We start from the raw sequence: 16031 nt of genomic DNA, 5'->3' as shown, positions 1-16031 counted from the left end.
GACCGAATTCAGTCAAATCTACCTTTCAACCAAATTTGATCAAACAATTTGGCCAAAACGATCCCTAAGAGCCACCACTCGCCCTCCCTCCACCCCACCCCAACCTTGTCCCGCCCAACATTTTCAGCAAAGTTACTCCACTGACATGACATGGATAAAAGTGAAATGAAGATTCATTTATTTGAATGACAGCTGCAGAACATGCAGATAAGTAATCCTGCTCAGCAGTTTGCATTTAATCTATTAGGTTTAGAAAACAATGCAATCCGAATTACAGACAGGACACACTTAATACAATTAAAATAAAGTATTTTCAATACAAAAAGACAAAATGTCTTTAATCGATGGTGAATCGGCATTCGATTCCTCGCTCTGTTCCTTGAGGGTCGCGCGCCATTAATTGTCAAGATGTTTTTCAATTAAAGGGAGCTTTTCATTGGAATTCAAACATTTTAATTTCAAATTGAAATGCGCTCTATAGCAATAACATTAAAGAATGATGTAGAGCACTGCGTGATTTTCGCTTTTTCAATATCCCCTTCCAGCTCGTGCTGAACTGCATTGTAATTACAATCATTCTCAATTAATTACACATTATAATGGCACATCTACTGCGTGCGGCATCCACAATAATATCAGACGGATTCATTAGGCAAAGTGATGTGAATACCTAATGAATTTATAATTACGTAACACTTAGAATCAAGTAGGGAGAGATGTCTCTTGTTTCAATGCAGCACAATTTGCATGTTCCTGTTTATCATTAGGTTGAGTGACAATCAGTGTTCTCTGTACATCTACGAGGAAAAAACGCAGGTACTACAAGTATGGGGATGTTTCGTACAATACTTTTCTTCTCTCGATTCCCATGTAGCCACTTAGCTGGGATATGTAAGCATCTCGGTACGTGTTAGAAAACTAGAAAAGCATTACATAGGCAATGCTACTCCCCAATTAAGTTCAAGCATTTTTTTTTAACATCGTGGCCATGACCAAAATCTCAACTGACCAATTAAATAATCCAGGCAGGTGCGCGATATAGTCATATACTAATTGCCCCTGTTAACAAAACTGAATTTTGTGTAAACAATCACAACACTTGCTATAGTGTTGCTATAAAGGATCACAAGCATGTTTTGAAATGCCCATTCTTTGTGTAGACTACCAGGGATTTGGGTTGTTTTCCCATAACGGAAAGGTTTGCGGCCGAAAAGACTGTAGCTAACTTATGCTTCTGCAAGCATACCCTACAAATACACTCCTCTTGCCCCCCTCACTTACCTTTTGGCCGCCTCCCTGCGACACTGGTTCCCTTCACTTACGTGCTTAAGAACTGGGGCTGCGGGGTCCTTTCCTTTGTTTTTTCTTCAAACTTTATTCCCCTAAGCAGGGGACACCTCCGCAATCCCTGTTCCCATTATAGTGAACAAGGGGGCGAGGGAAACTCCCGCAACCCCTGTTCCCCTTGTTCGCTATAATGGTCATTTATTACATATTTGATCGAATTTCTGGTTGTGCAGGATTTTCGTACCGCCTAAATTCAGTGAAATATATCATGCGTTTATTTTTCTTCGATCTTTTCTGGTATTTCTGACTTCAACCATTGATGACTGCCCCCATTTGGGAATTATATTTGATAGGTTGTTTATGATTCGGATCTATTCGCAGATGGTATTCACTAACTTAAAACATGCAGGAATTCTGATGTTATGCTTGTTACCGTTTTAATTCGGAGGCCATTTTGTGAAAGTTGTAGTATGTTGTCTATGACTATGAGTAGGCAGAATGTTTGCATGCTGCTTTTAAAATGGTGAACACTGGGGTTTCTAGAACTTCTAATCTCGGTGATGTTTCATTTATTGTGTTGCTCATCATATTCATCATCAAACAACTTTATTCGGCCTGAAAGGCCATCAAAGTGCATCCTAAAAACAGTTCTAATACATGATTACAAAAAGACACATCAAAGAAAAAATCAACAAGACCGTGCAGGAAACCGGGCCCTGCTTGAGCGCCCCGAACAGACCTTTTGGCCAATGATCAGGAACCATCCTCCCCTTCCCTCTGGTGGCTCCCGTAGCGCCTTGGGCCCAGGGCAGTCAGATTTGCCCCTGAAAGGGGACTAGAACCAGAGGGGACTCCTGTGGAGTACACAGGGGCAGATAGGAGAGGTGCACGGACTGTGTTGCCACTTTTCCCTGCCCGCTGGTGGCTGTTGCATTTGTCCAAAACGTCCCTTGCCAAAATGGCATCTGCAAAAAACAGTTTGACAATATCCAATTTGGCTAAAAAACTGGACAGTCTAGAGTACTCCAACAGGGAACCCCTGGACACAAACCCACACTCCCCCACCGCCCACACCCAATGTAGACATTTATTCTGCAGGGCGTCACTTGGTTCTCTTGTACCAGACGAAAGTTTTGGGACACCATGGAGAAGGACTGTAGAACTACTACAGCCTCCAGATGTGTGATGCCCCGACCAAGGCCTCCCCTGACCACGGGTTAGGTCACCAGCCCGCCACCCCATGGGACGCACGTTTCCCTGGGCTCTCCCTACGGGGTTCTGCAAAGGTGGGGGCTTAGCCCTTGAGACTTGGTCGGTGGTCTCCCTCCGTGAGGGTAACAATGATGGGAGACCTACCTCAGGTCGACTCCTCATGGATGGGAGAGTCTTGACCATGGGAACCGGGGACGGGCAGGGGATCGGGGGATGAATCCCTTTGTCAAAGGCAAGATTTGGCCCCCCTATGCCAGCCCCTGCTAAACTCTCTCCTTCCCTACCTTCCTCCCCCCGTCCCCCGCATCCCCTTAATCAAGACTAGTAAGAGGTTTTTAATCTCGGCCATCTCCGAAAACAAAAGATGAAATGGGCAGCTTAGCAGAGTTGGAAAAACTGGGGGAGGTGGGGCTGGTAGACAATGATCTCCTTTAAGGGGGGGGTTAAGAAACCCAAAGAGGGCTAAGATGGAGGAAGGAATTAGCCCCCGAAGGAACATCAGACGCAGGCTCTCTCCTGGATCTAGAAGAGAGGCTGGACTTCTCTCCCTCACGCAAGCCATCCAGCCCCACAGCCCCAGAAACCAAAGACATGGGCACCGGAGGAGCAGGGGAGTGGACTTCAGCTTCAGGGAGAGCCCGTGGCGACAGTGGGGCTGTGACGTCATGGTTTAGACCAGAAGATGGATGGATAGGGACCAGCGGCAGAAACGGAGACAGAGGTTGAGCCAAAAAAGGGGCCAACGACTCATGCCCTCCGGTCAGTTTCGAAATGCCCATTGAGATCCTCTCACAGCCATTAGCCAAGGTAGCCAGAAGTCTGGCTTTGGCAACGCAGTCAAGACCCCCTCCAGGGGTTAGCAGGTTGACAGGAGTCCCAGGTACCTCCAGAAAGGTGCTTGTAGAGCTGGTCGTGGGCAGAGGAAGTGAAACAGGAACACAGGAGCTCCCATAATGCCTTGGTGGGGGTCCCATCTGCGGGCTGGAGGAGCAGGGTAGCTTGGGCGTAAACTCCCCTGGGTCCCCCACTTTAGCAAATGCAGTGGGCGAGGATGATTGCACAGGTGCTCCATTCCCGCAAGAGCTCCCAGAACAAACTCCCTTCCCCTGCGTGGCTCCCAGTGCTTTATTCAATTTACCTCCCCTCAGCCTTCTGCCCATAATAGGCTTCTGGTATACCAGTGGGGCTGGAGTGCCCTGAAGACTCGCTGGGAGGGAGGACTTGGAGAGGTAGAGGGGGGGAGAAGGGGGAGGAGATGGCTCCTCTTTCCGTGGCTCCAATAGCGGCATCCCGGAGAGGGCCAACCATTGTGTAGCCTGAGAAGAGAGGGGCTAGAGAGAAGGCTTAGGGTCTTACAGATCAGTTCCAGGTAGGGAAAAGGGGTCTCAATACTCAAAGGTGGGACTGATGGGCTGTTAGGCTGCTGCGACGGACCTTGAGCACATGGCGGAGAGTGGTTGAGGCCCAGCCCCCACGCTGAACGCTGTAGGCTTTTTGCCCTCCTCACAATGGTTGCCTCAGCCTCACCTCAATGTCCGGGTCACACTCCAAGGTCCAGAGCCACCCCCATAAGTCCGCGAACACCCCACGGGCTGCAGCAGTATCTGAAGAAGGCCAAAGGGGGTGTGGCCAAAGTCTGTGGCAGGTAAGGAGGCCCTTCTGGGCCAATTCACAAAAGCAAGTGTTGCAGGAGCGGGACCCAACACCCTGCGCCTTTGTCCCGTGGGCTTCACCTTGCGGGCTGCAGCAGGAGCTGAAGAAGGCCACAGGGGGCTTGGCCAAAGTCTATGGCAGATAAGGAGGCCCTCCTGGGCCAATTCACAACAGCAAGTGTTGCAGGAGCGGGACCCAACCCCCCGTGCCCTTGTCCCGCGGGCTTCACCTTCATCATATTCCATTCTATACATATGAATAGGATGTGCTTAACTGGTTTCATTTCGGGACAAGCCCAAAAAAACTATCTATATTTATGTACATAAATAACAATTAATAAATTGCATTGATCCATAGAAAAATTAATACAAGATCAGAATCACACCTATTCCATTTGGCTCCGTTTCAAAATTAATATATGCAAATAAAACATCATTCCATTGTCATTACAATATCAACTAATATCATTAGATTAGATTAACAGAATTTGGCATTTAAAAAATGCATTTTAACAGGAAATTGTGTGCAATGAGCTGTGCTGATTTAACTGTACAAGCTGACTGGACTTCAGGTTTTGTCAGAGGAGTTTCTTGATTGTCCCCATAACAAGGCACACATAATCAGAATGGGGACTCTACTTAGAGCAACTGGCCACCTTTAGGAATGCCACTCAGAAAGGGCTATTTAGATTGCCCAGGAGCTTTGGATATACCTTCCTTCTGCAGGACGTGGAGACTTCCAGAGTGCTCTGTGAACCAGCATAATAGGTATGGCTGGGCCTTGAAGTGCTCGAATGCAGGCTCAAACCTTCGAAGAAAAGGTTTCATTTGACTCGAGCCATTTGAAAACCATAGGGATGGCTCTGCGTTGAATCGAGCTGAATCAATAAATGTCTGATTAACCTCCATCCGTTCGACCCAATTCACATGAGATGTCTATGGATAGAATTGTTTCAAACAATGTTTAATATCGATGTGGGTTTTAAGAAAAGATGATCAATTTACCAAAATCTTGTTCGGCTCAAGCGAAGAGATGTAGTTGCCTTACGCATCTCATCACTTGCACCAAAAAATGTGGCACCCTATTCTCAAAGGGGATCTGAACGTGCAAATCACAGATGCCCGCAATCTAATGCCCTTTTTTAACCCGTTGCTCATTTGCTCTATATTTGGTGTTTCTGTGCATTTCAAAGTACATCCTAAAATCACTGATGAAATGCTCTTTGAACTGCACAGAACACAGTCTAATTCCCCTGTGCCTATTTAGAATAGGCACAAGGAGATGCACTATGCATGGTACGGCCATTGCCAACCCTGTCATGCATTTTGTATTACATTGCCAGCAGCTGTGTGAGCAGTTGCTGTCCTATTTGCATTTCTATCCCTCAAACAGGGATAGAATGTTGTTTTCTTTTTAACATTTCACAAAAATGGCCCTCAGGGATCCACCACTGTGAAATGTACTCCCCTGACCAACATGGCCGCTGGGAGCCTGTCATACATTAGTGTAGGGACTGGGCTGGTCAGCGCTGGCACAAAGATCCTATGAAATTTGCCGGCCACCCTTGTGGATAAAGTGATTATTTCTTGGACTCAAGTGATGAGATGCACTTGTCCCTCTCATCACTTGCACCATAAAAACCTGTGTCCTGTTCTCAATGGACGTCTGACTATATGCATCCTAGAATTTGCTTCTTTTGTCGGTGCGCCTGAATGTGGAACCAGAGCTTAAACACCCCAAAAATATTTCATGGGCATTTTCTGATAACCAAGTGGGTAGCAACAGTTTGTAAAATCTATGTTAAATAACCTAGGCTTCGGTCATCTCTAGAGTGGCTTATATATTTTCTCTAATTTAACAAAAAATATGTGAAAAGTTACCTTTTATTGCTGGGCCTTGGCACATTTTCTAAGCTCAAGGGGAATGGGAGTCTAAAAGAATATTAGGATTTTGATCAGTAATTATCTTCGATTGATAACAAACTTTTGTATGGCTAACCTTTATTTATTTATTTATTTATTCATTTGTATTGGGCATTTTTAAGGTGCTGATACAGCAAGAATTGTGTTTCAAAGCGCCCACAAGGCAAAGGGGAAGGGAACAAGGAAACAATACAAGACAATGGGATACACAAATAAAAAAAAATGACAATAAAAAGCAAATGACTACAACGGTCCTACAAGGCCTCCTGAATATTCGGAGCATGCAAGTGCAGAGAGAGAGGGTGGACAGGGGTAAGTGCGAGCGGATTCCGCAGAGGGTGAAGTGCCAGAGAGCTACTTGCAGGCAACAGGTTAGTGCGAGGCAGAGATCACCTGGTAAGAGTTTTATCACCCGCCAACAATAAGTGCATACCTGAGAAACACCACAGGCCAGTGTGGGCCAAAGGCAAGTGCAGTGGGAGGGTGGATGCTGTAGGCGATTGGAAAGAAGGCAAGGACCCAGTAGGCCGCTATTTGATTTTTACATAGAAGTGGATATAGGGGTGTCCAAAATATTGTCCAGTTTGTAGTAACATTATAGAAACTGTAGCTCATTTTGTGTTCTTTTACCCCCTGTATTAAATTCCAAGGCACACATTGCTTAAACCATAATTTAATAAACAGATGTTAGACAGGTTGAGAAGGCTATAATGCTTCTTAAAATGTATTTGTGTTGCCTTTTTTTATTATGAGCCGATTTATAGATGAGCATATATATGGTTCTTAATCGCCATTTGTTACCTTTATAGAGTCTGACTGTGTTTACAATTATGTATTTATAATATGTCTCAAATTGATTGGGTATGATGAATTGCATTGTATATTTATGTAACATTTTGAAGTTCGTTTACTCATGTATAGGTTATTGTCATCAGAGTATTCTTTGTTGAACCTTATTTTAGATTTGTACTGTCTGACTTTAATCCAATGTGGACTTTTGTAATGTGATATTGTGAACTTTGAAGGACTGTTGCTGAATAAAGCATAACGTTAAATAAAAACATACACAAATAGAGCCCATATTTGCAGCATAACATCTATAATTGCAGAAGAAGAAGAGGAGCAGGTGGGCTTTGCTGATTTGTCTACCGTTGGGGTGTCAAAATTAATAGGAATGGGGACCAGTTTGGATTCTATATTGTCTCTAGTGAGTTGCACCATTGGGTCCAAGACATTCAAAAACAAAATAATACACAGTGGCAGCTTGTCTACTTTTATAGGAACTGGTGCAAGTGAGCAGCCAAAGTGATCCCGCTAACACCACCCAGGAGCGTAGATTGGGATTTTCCGCCCAAGAAACTTTATAAAATAATAGGCTTAAATTGCACATTTTACATCACACATTCCAGGATACATTTGACAAGTGATAGGTCTATGCACAATGTATGTAGGGGAGTGTATGAAATATTGCAATAATCCAGATGTCAGACTACCAATTGTTCAAATGAGCATTTCACTTCACCACGCCATGTATTTGTGATCATTAGAAAAGTATGTGTCCCATAGAAACAATAGACAGTGTATAACGCCTTTTCCCATTACTATGGTCTCAACGTGCTTGTGGTGGGAACGCTCTCAGGGACCGCAGTCTAGAGTATGGGAACTTCTCAGAAAAGGCTTAGAATTTGTGTGTGAATTTGGCCAAGATACGGAATTGGGTGGGCTGGCCAGATTCCAGTAAGCAACCCAAGAGATCAGGCATGTGAACGGGTGCTGAGGGAGTTCAGGAGAATGAGTGATTGCAAGAGACTCTTCATGTGTTCAGCTAGACCGAATTGTGTCATAGGTTGTCGCTGTATTCTGATGGCACAGGTGTTGAGGCTTAGTCTGATGTAAGGAGGCGGCAGCGTTATGTGCCCAGCTAGACCGAATTTGGCATAGGTCGCTGTTGCATTCTGGTGCATGCGTGTGGTTACCCATGCCTGTGGCAGATGTCCACCAAAGTGGTGCTCATATATATACCTTGAGGCCAATGGAGCTTTGTTATTGATGCCACAGTTTAATCAGTTTGTCCGTGTGAGGGAGCACTCTATGCGCTGTAGTCGGTTTGCCATAATAGGTCTTCTCAGCATCTTGAACAAGCTATCATAATGCATCTTCTAAGCAAAATAGTCTGGTTATAGTATTGTCTTATAGATGCAATATCAAGGCTACTCGCTTATCTTTAATTGCAATTTGCTGGTAATCCTTATACATATAGGCACAGTAGATGGGCTTAAATCAAGGGTCTTCTAAGTGTAATGATATGGGTAAGTGCGGAGGACAGGCTTTCCTAATACTGGGATCAAGGTAAGGGAAGGATGTGTTAAGGCTTAGAATGCATCTGTCATTAGGCCGAGATAAGCATTTAGGTGGGATGGCAGTGCTACATTGTTTTCATTTTATTTTTTATTTATTTTTATTTTCTTAAACATTACCAACACAGAACAATATACACGTTAATGCGTTACTCATTGATCTGGTGTGTGTATCCCTCCCTTCCCCCTTCCCTCTCCGCCCAAGACCACAGTCTGTCCATCGAGTCTGCCGTTACCAGGCCCCGAATGATGGCTACTTGCTTCATCCGTGGTAGCGTCTTCATTACCTGGGTTGAATAATGGTACCGTGAGCGCCACCCATTGCTGTAGGTCTTCACTATTGTCTAGCTTCTGTTCCCATAATGCAGCCTCCCATGCCCCACTTTCCGCCGCCACCCACTTATGAAGGTCTCCCCACCACAGTGCGACACTTGGGCTCCTGGTGTTTTTCCACACCATAGCGATGCGTCTCTTTGCTAATATGTACATCAGGTCTTTTAACTTTTTTAGCCGTTTGTTCTTGCGGCTTTTCTTGTACATGCCCAAGAAACATGCCCCTGGGGTTTGTGTATCCAATTCGATGTCTGCTTCTGCCACCTTTGTGGCTATCTGTGACCAAAAGGATTGTATTACTCTGCACCCCCAAAACATGTGAGTAATTGCTGCACTTGGCTCTTTGGATTTAGGGCATTCTTTAGTTTCTGCCCCCTTAAACCTAGAAAGCACCTCCGGTGTGAGGTACGCTCTACTGGTGATGTAAAATTGTACTAACTGTAATCTGGCGTTCCTGGAGACCTTTTGTGATAGTGGCTTATGGTTTCCCATGCCGAGTCCTCGAATTCCATGCCCAGTTTGATTTCCCATTTTGCCTTACATCTGAGCTCCTCGTTGGTTGCGCTGTCTAATAATGTTTCGTAAAGTCTTGAGATTTCATAGCCCCCTTCAGCGACATTTAGAATGCTTTCTATGGTGTTGTGCTATTTTTGTTGGTTCTTAATGTCAGGCCATCTTTGTATGAGTCTTGCTATGACTGCTCTGTGTAGCAGGAACTGTCCCACGGGCAGTCCCGTAGTTTTGTGCAGGATCTCTTGGCTGCTCACCAAATTCCCCAGTGTGGATACTGCGCAGGGCTCCCATCCAGTTCTTATTTCCACTAGTCCCCAGGGTCTGCCCGCCATGGTCGCTGCAATAAAGTTCTGGGGGGAGATTGCGTCTGCTATCTTCATGGTCCTGCAGACTTGTTTCCAAATCTGTATCCCAAGTTTAGCTAGGTAGGGATAGTTTTGTGTTGCACTTGCCGGGGCCCAGAGTAGATCCCTAAGGAGCATTTGTGGGATGGCAGATTGTAAAAGTCGGGTGTCCGTCGTGATCTCATCCGCCATCCATTTCACTATGTGCCACAGTTGCCCAGCCAATTAGTACAGTTCAAAATTGGGAATTTTTAGGCCCCCCTTTTCGTAGGGTATCTGTAATACTTGCAGTATCACTCTGTGCCTTCCCCCTGCCAAAGGAATCATCTGCATAGCTTCTCTAGGTCTCTAAAGAACCGTGAGGGAACGTTCAATGGGACGTTACTAAAGCCGTGTAGCAGTTGGGGCAGTGCCACCATTTTGAGAAGGCTGGCCCTTCCCGCCACGGACAACGGCAATTTACCGAGTTCAGGGTGTGTTCTGTTTCGGGATTACAGTGGATGGTGATTCCCAAGTATTTGAAGGAAGTGGTCTTCCACTGCAGGGCCACGGCAGGGAGTTTCTGGATACTATCCTCACTCAGGACAGCCAGGGGGAAGAGGCATGAATTATCTTTGTTGATATGAATCCCTGTGTATCTAGAGAACCCGCCTAGTGTCTCCAATATGTATGGTAGTATGTGTTCGGGGTTATTCAGGTAAAGTAGAGTGTCATCTGCGTACATTGACACCAAATGAGCTACACCGTCTATAACAATGCCCCCGTCCCCATATTCCTGCCGAAGGTAGGCGGCTAACGGTTCAGAGGCAATGATGTATAACATGGGGGAAAGTGGGCATCCCTGTCGTGTGCCCCTGTGTAGCTGCCATTTATCAGAGTATGTTTTGCCCGTGCGCACTCTGGCCATATGGCCCGTGTATATGAGTTTGGTCCATTTTAGGAAGGCTGGTCCAATCCCCATTTTCGTCATAGTGGCATATAGCCAGTTCCATCTGACTGAATCGAAAGCTTTGCTAGCGTCCACTGATGCCACTGCGCACTTCTCGGGTCTGCCATTCGTGAAATATATGACATGGTGTAGTCTACGTAAGTTTTCAGACATGGTTCGCCCTGGCACATACCCCGTCTGATCCTGATGGATCAATAGAGGGATCACTTTACATAGTCTCCCCGCTAGTAGTGCAGTCAAGATCTTGTGGTCTTGGTTTAACATAGACAAGGGCCTAGGTTTTAATAATGGGATAATTACTTCCTCCTTCATAGAGTCGGGGAAGGTGCCTTCCTCATATGCTGCATTGAAGAATTTGGCTAGGAGTGGCGCGAGGACCACTTCGTAAGCCTTGTAAAACTCTCCTGGGAGCCCGTCGGTCCCAGGGGCTTTTCCAGGTGGTAGGGATCTAATGGTGACCAGGAACTCTTCTGGAGTAATGGGTTCGTCCAGAGCCTCTGCCATTTGCGCATCTAGTTTGGGTAGCTTGATGATGTCTAGGACATCCTCTATATCGGTGTCTGTGGCCAATGGGGTGCTGGCAAAGAGGTCCTGGTAGAACGCAGAAAAGGCTGAGTTTATTTCAGCTTGTGTGTGCACTACTCTACCCACTGCTTCGCGGATATGGCAAATAGGTGCCCTAGGGGCTACGCGCTTGTATAGCCAGGCTAATAGTTTCCCTGGTTTGTCACCTAGGGCATGACTCCTTTCGATGTATTTCGCGTAGCTGAGTTTACCCAGTTTTTCCCAGTACATCAAACAAGCTTGTCAGAGTTCTACCTCCTTCTTCAAGTGTTCAGGGTTTGAACTAGCCCTTGCTTCTAGCTCTTTCAGTTCCCTTTCAGTGTGAGCTAATGCGTTTGCAATGGATCTATGCGCGCCCCCAGATGCACCAATCATTTCTCCCCTTATGACGACCTTATATGCTTCCCAAACTGTAGCCACGTGTGGTACACTGTTCTCATTTATCCGCAAGAATTCTAGCGTACTTTCTCGAATTTGTTCGCAAAAGGCGGCATCTAGCAGGGCCTCGCTCCTGAGCCTCCACGCAGGTATGGGTGGTCTAGTCGCGAACACCGTCCAGGTGGCCAGGAATGGGGCGTGATCTGATAGCGCTCTAGCAGAGTATTGTGCATCTCTGAACATGTCCTGTTGCTCCTTGCTTACAAATATGTAGTCTATCCTGGTGTGGATGGCATGTGGGGGAGAGTAAAATGAATATTCTCTCTCCTCCGGGTGCTGCTCTCTCCACAGGTCCCTTAGCTTGAAGTGTTGTGCCAGCGCGGCTAATATTTTAGCGGGTGGGGATGGGCGAGTGTGTTTGTTATCTGATCTATCTTTGCGGGGATCTATGGTGCAGTTGTGATCTCCTCCCCATATCAGGCTACTATCTCTGAATGGACTCAGCCTTTTGTATAGGGAGCGGCAGAAAACTGTGGCATCGTGGTTGGGGGCATACATGTTGATGAAGCAGACCTCCTTCCCTTCAATTGTGCCATGCAGCAAGGCCATCCTACCTTTGTCTTCAGTTTTACTGGTGATGGTTTTAAAAGGGATGTTTGGGTCCACCCAGATCAGGACCCCCCTGGCGTAAGTGTAGCATGTGGAGCCAATCAATGTATCTCTCCAGGACCTGGCTATTGCGGCTTGTTTATGTATGTCTAGGTGGATCTCTTGGAGCAGGGCGATTCCAATCTTATTTCGCTTAATGTGTGCGTGGATTCGACGTTGCTTGACCGCTCATTCCTCTGACGTTCCATGTCATAATTCTAATTTTGTCAGCCATAGTGTTTGGAAACCCATGAGTTCTTGTGGGTGGCGTAGCTGGTGGCTCCTTTTCCAGATTTGTTGATCATCGAAGTCCTGTGTGGTCTTGTCTTCTTCCCCTTTGTTCCCCCAACCTTTATTTCAACTCCTGTTTGCCCTCCTTCCCCCAATTTTAAACGTCCCAGCAACCGAACTTGTCCAGCGGGGTTTCCCCCATTATGACTATCCCGTTTCCACTACATTTGACCCTATACTAGTCTCCTGGTGCCCTATGGGTGAGTTAACTGTACCCAAATATTTTCTGGGGGCAGAAAAGGTCTGCTGTTGTCTGCTTTCACGTCAGGAGCTAACTATCTCCAGTTTGGCTCCTGTACAAGATCAGTCTTGCTGCGCATAAAATGTCGATTCCGCCTGTTACTTGCATGAACTTGGTCCGATCCATGCACTGACCGGGCCAGGCCAGCCAGCGGCCTCCCCAGGCGGCCATTAGCGTGTGCTGCTTGCTTTTGTTTCTATGCCTTGAATCTGTTTGCTGTCCATCCATTCTCTGGCTTCAGCAGGTGTCTCAAACAACAGTGCCCAATTATTGTGCAACACCTTTAGTCTGGCTGGGTATAGGAGCATATACCATAGTCCCGCCTTCTTCAATCTAGCTTTTGTGTAGATAAATTGCGCTCTCTTCATTTGGACTTGGAATGTGTAATCAGGATATATGGCAACCTTCGCTGCGTCTCTTTGGATCTGGCCTCCCGTTCTTGAAAAAGCCAAAATAGTTTCTCTATCTTTAAAATTGAGCACTTTAGCTATCACTGGCCTGGGCGGAGCTCCAGGTGGTGGTCGCTTGGTGAGTGTGCGGTGGGCTCGTTCAATAGTGTAGCCTTGTGAAAGTTTCTGCGCTCCAATTTCCTGGATCAATAGGTTCTCTATGTAGTTAGTGGGGTCAGTTCCCTCTATTCCTTCAGGCAGGCACAGGATCCTGATATTATTTCGGCATGTGCGCCCCTCAGCTTCTTCGGCCTGTCTTCTAGATACTTCACTTTTTGGTGCTAATTCATCAACATCCTTCATAAACTGTGTTTTAGCTTCAGTGTTTTCCCTTGACCTGGTCTTCAAGCACGTCTGTCCTTCCAGCGATCATGCGGATATCTTGTCGCAGCAGGCCCAAGTCTATGGCCACTGCGTCAATTTTGTTCTCCAGGGTTGCCTGGAGCGACTTGATGGCATCCAGGATCTGTGAGTTGCCCTGTTCTTCCGTGGTTTCAGGTGATCCAGATCACGCAACCGCCATATTTTTAGTGTTGGCGTCTGGTCTAGTTGGGCCACTGGCTGCAAAGGTTTCCATGGTGGTCTGCTTTTGTTTAGCTTTCGCCCCTCTTGAGAACGTTTCACCAAGGACAAGGGGTCCTGTGGGTGTCAGGGTGGGGCAGTCCTCCGACTGTGAGTGTCGTAAGCAAACGGGCAGCTTCGTTCCCCTTCGCCCACTGTGGGTGATGTCGCAGCGGAGTCTCTGGCAGCACCGCCCCATCAGTTCCAGGGTGCCATTCGTAGTCCCCTGCGCCTCCCCTAGATGAGCTATGACTCCACTCAGGGTGAGTGATGCAGTGCTTGTCGCACCTGTAGTGCTGGTATCAATTCAGTCCTTCCAACGGGGGGTTATGTGCGCCCAACCCAGCCTTGTTCAATGTATAGAGCCGTACTGGGCCGGTGGGCCTTGTCGGTGAGGCTCTCTGCTTCATTCAGGCCATGTGGTGTGCTGGCAGCTTGTTCATGTAATCCAGCCCTTAGCACGAAGCCGACATATCTTGCAGCCCTTATTATGCTTTGATTTTAATGTCTTTGTTGGAGGGTGGGCCTCTTCGGCCTGTTGGCACCCTGCCCAGCACTGGCCGCGTAGGTCTATGTATGCCCAGGCTCATGCTGTGTGCCCAATGGGTGTCAGGCAAACATCCTGTTTCAGACCAGGCGGAGGCCGCGACTCGTCGGACCACGACTCCCGCTCCGTGCCTTAGGGGCGGACCATGCCGGCAATGGTTCGGGTTTGCTCACAATTTTCACACACCCCTTAACCCGAAGCTAGCAACTCTGCTCAGGCTGGGCTGCCTTGTGCACCTTATCTCTTCGCTGTGGGGCGGCCTCCGCTGGTGATCATTAGCACCCCTGCCACTTGGGTGCCATAGTTTTCGTTACTTCTGTGCTATGCTGGGGACCGATAGGAGGGGAGCTTGCTGTGTGCTCAGGGTATCCCAAAGTATCGATCAGGCAGAGTCTCTCCTACCCGCCAGCCCCCTCACCTTGAACGCACAGCCCGGTCTGGTCTCCTCCGCTCTCGCCTGCAGTGCCGACTTGTTGCTCTTCCTTGCGGGCTTACTGACTTTCTGATTCCCGGGCTCCAGCGTAGCTGCTGCTCCTCTTCCTGACCCGGCCGCCGGTCTCTGTACTCTGAGTGCGGTTGCTTTATGGCCCGCACACACCGACACTGGCTGCACCCGCTTCTGCAGGACCTCAGTTTGTCTCTCGCTGGTCCTGTCCACTTTGGCCCCCCAAGTCGCGGTCCTCTCCCGGGACTTCAGGGACACCGGCGCCAGGCCGTGCAATCAGTCTCTCCCGCCCGTGCTCCTTCACCAAGGTGGCTTGCGCACCGCCCTTAAAAGTTCGATTGGGCTTCGGGACCGCAATCCGCTTTTCTGCCCGCTCGGGCCAGCTGACACCCTTCGCAGCGGACAAGGTCGGTCACCATGGCGCCGTCTCGGTTTTTCGCGCCCCAGCCGCCATTTTCCGCCCTGAGCTTTGGCTCAGTATTTTGCAATGTAACACACCGATAAGGGCTCTTCAGACGTGGACACTTCATTCGAGGCCGCTCAAAGTCCTCAGTAATGATTTAGAAGTTCAGTGGACGTTTTGTTCATCTATAAAGCATACTTTGACAGCATATCCTGGACACATCAAGCAGAGCTCGCAGAGAGTGCGTCCTTCCTACATGGCGGTTAGCCATGCCCCCTCCTGGCAGCGCTACAATAATCCTCTTAAGAGGTCAGACATGTGGAAGGGTATTGAGGAGGCCTGGGAGTGTGTGCGATAGAAGTGGGTTTGTTATACGGCCAAACTACAATACAGCCAATGAACAAGAGAAATTCTTGTGGTGTGGCCATTTTAGGGTAGTAGCCCCATTGTGTACCCATGCAAGGTAAACACAAATGTGCACACTAGAAATAACGCAAACCATGTAAAAATGTAACCAAAAATCCAGAGTGTAAAAGCTAGGGATATACAAAAGTATCCCCATTGCACTGCATTGTTAGATGCTGAGTTCAATGTTAAAAGGTTACAACAATGTAGAAGATAAAGGACCAGTTTCCCAGTATGAATAGTCTGAGCAAAAGGCAAGTGAAGCTGAAGGCTTTAACTCCCCTCAAAAAGTCAGAACAGGTTAAAAAACAAAGCAAAAGGATTTGGGGTCCATAGAAACTATGGAGGGAAAGTTGCCAAAAGAGAAATCTTACCCAACACCCCCTTCTCTGAGCCACACACACAAAGCCCCATTGACTGCAAAAGCCACTGGGCCTGATTCATGGAAGTGTTTTATAATGGCGCAATCCCATAGGAGAACATTCCATGAATCTGGCCCACTGTTTCACCCGCAAAGGGATGTCAATAT

This window comes from Ambystoma mexicanum, chromosome 7q, assembly GCF_040938575.1.
Source record: "Ambystoma mexicanum isolate Mex_15411 chromosome 7q, UKY_AmexF1_1, whole genome shotgun sequence".
Taxonomy (NCBI): domain Eukaryota; kingdom Metazoa; phylum Chordata; class Amphibia; order Caudata; family Ambystomatidae; genus Ambystoma; species Ambystoma mexicanum.
Note: the sequence above shows the minus strand (reverse complement) of the source record.